Source organism: Oncorhynchus gorbuscha, unplaced genomic scaffold (assembly GCF_021184085.1).
Source record: "Oncorhynchus gorbuscha isolate QuinsamMale2020 ecotype Even-year unplaced genomic scaffold, OgorEven_v1.0 Un_scaffold_3383, whole genome shotgun sequence".
NCBI classification, from domain to species: Eukaryota; Metazoa; Chordata; class Actinopteri; order Salmoniformes; family Salmonidae; genus Oncorhynchus; species Oncorhynchus gorbuscha.
In genome coordinates, this window is record NW_025747635.1 from 36,208 (window position 1) to 42,067 (window position 5,860).

A 5,860-nucleotide genomic window follows, 5' to 3' on the forward strand; every position below is an offset into this window, starting at 1 on the left:
TTGGGTGATTCCCCTCTAATCGGGAACTGGTTTAGACCTGGGACACCAGTTGGGTGATTCCCCTCTAATCGGGAACTGATTTAGACCTGGGACACCAGTTGGGTGATTCCCCTCTAATCAGGAACTGATTTAGACTGGGACACCAGTTTGGTGATTCCCTCTAATCAGGAACTGGTTTAGACCTGGGACACCAGTTGGGTGATTCCCCTCTAATCAGGAACTGATTTAGACTGGGACACCAGTTGGGTGATTCCCCTCTAATCAGGAACTGATTTAGACTGGGACACCAGTTGGGTGATTCCCCTCTAATCAGGAACTGATTTAGACTGGGACACCAGTTGGGTGATTCCCCTCTAATCAGGAACTGATTTAGACTGGGACACCAGTTGGGTGCAATTAATGATCTGGTAGAACAGATAACCAGCAGGCTCCGAACCTCATAGGGTCAGAGTTGACTACCCTGCTGCAGGGAATAAGTAGCCTGGAAACCTGATGGTGAATGTTATTGAATTCTACATCAGGCATGAATGAGCAGTTGGATCAGGAAAGTGTCATCTCACAACCTCTACAAGACAAATTATATTTTCACTTTCTCTACCGGTTGTCCATGTGGTTGGTCCTTATTTGCAGGTCGCAATGTGAGACAATATATCCACAGGAAAGTATCTTTCAATCTACTTTTCAAAGTGCTGGTAGTGCGTTCAGATTTCCATCACCTGAAGCAAGCGCACAAGATGAAACTACATTGCCGCAAACCATGTATAGACTACTGTGGAGCTGGTGCACATGTTTACATGGTTCTGCGCATGCTTCAGCTCATAGAAATCTGAACGCATCACTGGTGTTTTGGAAAGTTGTTGAATTATAGTTTTCTGTGCATATATGGTATCACATTCCTACTGGCGAAGGACCAACTGCACGGAGTACAACCGGTAAAGTACGTTAAAATATCATTTAATTCAGCATTCTGGCTTGTAGAGGTTGTGAGAAGACACTTTCCTGATCCAAACGCTCATTGATGCCTGATGTAGAATTCAATGAAATTCAACATCGGCGGTTTCCAGAAAAATAATTCTAGGGTGTTATTTGGGACGTAGACTTTGATAATCAGTGCATGATTTGGACTGAAATATAGGTACCGGTACTCAGCTCCGATGTGCCCAAGTCAAGCACGGTTGATAATGCAGATGTTGAGGATAGAGTCTGACACAAAGGCTGACATTACATTCTGACAGACATCATACTCTCTTTTTATATTATACTCCCAAATGAATAAGGGAAAGTTAGTTATCACTATCTTTTTTTAATACTTAGCAGGCAGATTAGATATTAGTGCACTCTTAGATATTACTGCACTGTTAGAGCTAGAAACACAAGCATTTCGCTACACCCGCAATAACATCTGCCAAACAGGTGTACATTTTATTTTTTGTTTTTTTGTTTTTTGTTGTTATACTGGAACAAAATCACCAGCAAAAGTACCTGTTTGAAATCAGTCCAACAGGGGACGGTATTTAGCAGACACTTTGAGGGTGTACCTACAGTCATGCCTACCTACTACTTAGATTGAGTTGAGCGCCTCCTGCTCTGCGCTACACTACCGCCAGACGGACACACATTCTTCCATTCAGTCAGTCAGTTGGCTTGTCTGACGCTGAAGTGCAAGTCGACTATAGTCTCCCTCTCTCGGGATTTGTTTTGAGAGAAAGAGCGTTGTTTCTGTACAGCAAAAGAAAACATGTGTGTATATTGATTATTTTGAATGCGCTTGGAGAAAGTTCAATTATACTATTTTCTTGCAAAAAAACGCGGACACAATGTGACAATGTTGACCAGCAGACTGGGTTATCCATGACGGATTGGTAAAGAGCTGTTCATTAATCAAGGAAAACGGGACGTAGGAATGGGGAAACCTCAGTCCAAACATGGTAAGATATATCTCTTATAAACATCTTTATATGAGTATTCCATACTGATTGATCATTGATGAATATTTTGTTCACATTGTAACGAATTTCTCATTTGAATGTCCATATTGTGCTGTGATCTAAAGCGGGCAAACGTAGAGAGAACCCCGAAGGTGAGGATAACCCTCTATCATCCTTTAGAAATAACGCATTAAACCTTGTTTTAAACCTTACATTATCTTAAGTTAATATCATTGATATTCATTATAATTCCCCTCCGATCTGTAGGAGACAGTTTTGTTGTGAACGCTTTCCTCCGAAGAGCGATGGGGGAATGTGAGATGTACAGCTCCTCAGATCACAAACTGAACAACATGCAGGTAAGAAACGAAACACTTGTACTTTTAAATGTCTTCCTATGTGCCTTCTTGGATAAAATGATACAAAAGTAATAATAATTATAAGAATGTGGCTAATGATTATAATGATTTGGATACTGAAAATAATGTTAATAATAATAATAATAATTTGATAATAGTCTATTATAAATAAAATACATGACTCTTTAACACAGGTTGAGAAGTTTGCATATTAGATGGTCCATAGATGGTCTACAGTTGGGATCAGTTGTGTGATTAGAAGTTCCTCTAATGCTGCCCCAAGAGGACAAATCAATTAACTCCTTCATGATTCAGACACCATTTTGGGGACTGGCGCTCCATAAAATGCAATTTATTGAAATGAAAGATTTAATGATCAAAATTAAGATTTGTATCCAAAATCTCGAGGTTGTTTTCTAGCATTTATTTTGTATGTTTGCAAGTCATGTGTTTCCCCTCCAAGAAACGTGTAGAGATTTGGTAAAGCCTGGCCTAAGAGTTGGTGACTGAAGGGGAAGGTTTGCCCATACTTCATTTAGAAAAGGACACAGACTGGGGTGTGGTGTCAGTCTGTCTGGCAGGTCCAGGTTGGCAGAAGGACAGTGTTGTGTCATACCTGTCCCTCTGCCTGTAGATGAAGTACTCTCTCTACCACACACCAGCAGAACTAAACTCACTGTGATCTGCAGTCATTAAGTAAACATTCAAAGGCCTTTGCAAAGACATGTTGATGTCATGAAGTTGCAGATTTTAGTTGTTGTTGTTTCTGTCATATCTGGTGCTGAGACAACAGTGTTGTGGTTATTCCCCTGGCTGGGACAACAGTGTTGTGGTTATTCCCCTGGCAACAGTGTTGTGGTTATTCCCTGGCTGGGACAACAGTGTTGTGGTTATTCCCCTGGCTGGGCCAACAGTGTTGTGGTTATTCCCCTGGCTGGGACAACAGTGTTGTGGTTATTCCCTGGCTGGGACAACAGTGTTGTGGTTATTCCCCTGGCTGGGACAACAGTGCTGTGGTTATTCCCCTGGCTGAGACAACAGTGCTGTGGTTATTCCCCTGGCTGGGACAACAGTGCTGTGGTTATTCCCCTGGCTGGGACAACAGTGTTGTGGTTATTCCCCTGGCTGGGACAACAGTGTTGTGGTTATTCCCCTGACTGGGACAACAGTGTTGTGGTTATTCCCCTGCCTGGGACAACAGTGCTGTGGTTATTCCCCTGGCTGAGACAACAGTGTTGTGGTTATTCCCCTGGCTGGGACAACAGTGCTGTGGTTATTCCCCTGGCTGGGACAACAGTGCTGTGGTTATTCCCCTGGCTGGGACAACAGTGTTGTGGTTATTCCCCTGGCTGGGACAACAGTGCTGTGGTTATTCCCCTGCCTGGGACAACAGTGCTGTGGTTATTCCCCTGGCTGAGACAACAGTGCTGTGGTTATTCCCCTGGCTGGGACAACAGTGCTGTGGTTATTCCCCTGGCTGGGACAACAGTGCTGTGGTTATTCCCCTGGCTGGGACAACAGTGTTGTGGTTATTCCCCTGGCTGGGACAACAGTGCTGTGGTTATTCCCCTGGCTGGGACAACAGTGATGTGGTTATCCCCCTGGTTGGGACAACAGTGCTGTGGTTATTCCCCTGGCTGGGCTGCATGCTGGGGAGGTAATAGACTGGCTGGGCTGCATGCTGGGGAGGTAACATACTGGCTGGGCTGCATATTAGGCAGGTTATAGCAGCCCAGCCAGTCTGTTACAGCCCGGCTGGGCTGCAACCTCCTGGGCTGCATTGCCCAGTTATAACAGCCTGACTGGGCTGTATATATTGAAGAGGTTATAACAGCCTGGCTGGGCTGTATATATTGAAGAGGTTATAACAGCCTGGCTGGGCTGTATATATTGAAGAGGTTATAACAGCCTGGCTGGGCTGTATATATTGAAGAGGTTATAACAGCCTGGCTGGGCTGTATATATTGAAGAGGTTATAACATCCTGGCTGGGCTGCATATTGAAGAGGTTATAACAGCCTTGCTGGGCTGCATATTGAAGAGGTTATAACAGCCTTGCTGGGCTGCATGCTGGGGAGGCTATAACAGCCTGGCTGGGCTGTACATATTGAAGAGGTTATAACAGCCTGGCTGGGCTGTATATATTGAAGAGGTTATAACAGCCTGGCTGGGCTGCATATTGAAGAGATTATAACAGCCTGGGCTGCATATTGAAGAGGTTATAACAGCCTGGCTGGGCTGTATATATTGAAGAGGTTATAACAGCCTGGCTGGGCTGCATATTGAAGAGGTTATAACAGCCTGGCTGGGCTAACAGCCTGGCTGCATATTGAAGAGGTTATAACAGCCTGGCTGGGCTGCATATTGAAGAGGTTATAACAGCCTGGCTGGGCTGCATATTGAAGAGGTTATAACAGCCTGGCTGGGCTGGTTATAACATATATTGAAGAGGTTATAACAGCCTGGCTGGGCTGCATATTGAAGAGGTTATAACAGCCTGGCTGGGCTGCATATTGAAGAGGTTATAACAGCCTGGCTGGGCTGTATATATTGAAGAGGTTATAACAGCCTGGCTGGGCTGTATATATTGAAGAGGTTATAACAGCCTCGCTGGGCTGCATGCTGGGGAGGCTATAACAGCCTGGCTGGGCTGCATATTGAAGAGGTTATAACAGCCTGGCTGGGCTGTATATATTGAAGAGGTTATAACAGCCTGGCTGGGCTGTATATATTGAAGAGGTTATAACAGCCTGGCTGGGCTGTATATATTGAAGAGGTTATAACAGCCTTGCTGGGCTGCATGCTGGGGAGGTTATAACAGCCTTGCTGGGCTGCATATTGAAGAGGTTATAACAGCCTCGCTGGGCTGCATATTGAAGAGGTTATAACAGCCTTGCTGGGCTGCATGCTGGGGAGGCTATAACAGCCTTAAATGGGAAATCTGCAGTTGTTACTTCCATTTTTGAACAGATAAATGAATGATATGCACCCATTGATTATTGAAGAATATAACTTATAAATGCCTCATGAGCTTAGTTCAACTGTCGTACCCCATCAGAATATGATGGATGGTCAGTCCTTGCATCCATAGCTCTGTCTATGAATTTGAGAGTGGTTAAATTTCTCCAACTCCATCCTTCAGCTTTTTAGCAAAAGCGTGGCGGGGAGTACTCTTTGTTCTAGTTTCAACTGCTGATTGCAGCTTTAAGCCCTCCGGGGAGCTTTGGCTGTGTGTCTTATTCTCAATGCCTTCTATTATAGTCAGCGTAGCTCCCAGTGGACAGCCTCCTCTCTCTCTCTCTCTCTCTCTCTCTCTCTCTCTCTCTCTCTCTCTCTCTCTCTCTCTCTCTCTCTCTCTCTCTCTCTCTCTCTCTCTCTCTCTCTCTCTCTCTCTCTCTCTCTCTCTCTCTCTCTCTCTCTCTCTCTCTCTCTCTCTCTCTTGGCATCTCTATTACATCACTCTCCATGGCATAATATTACATCACTTCAATTAGCATGTCATGTTGAGGGTGGGGCAAAGAGCCTTCATACCAGGGCCCCGGTCAAAAAGTGCACTATATAGGGAAGTAGTGCA

General features: G+C 44.6%; 1 long non-coding RNA gene across 1 annotated transcript; it reads left to right on the top strand.

Annotated features, from left to right (window-relative positions):
* The first annotated feature begins 1,802 nt into the window (after window positions 1-1,802).
* On the top strand, window positions 1,803-2,295 carry LOC124027617. The gene is made up of 3 exons (XR_006837441.1): window positions 1,803-1,928; window positions 2,054-2,080; window positions 2,196-2,295. It is a non-coding gene; the product is annotated as an uncharacterized LOC124027617 (long non-coding RNA).
* The last annotated feature ends 3,565 nt before the right edge of the window (window positions 2,296-5,860 follow it).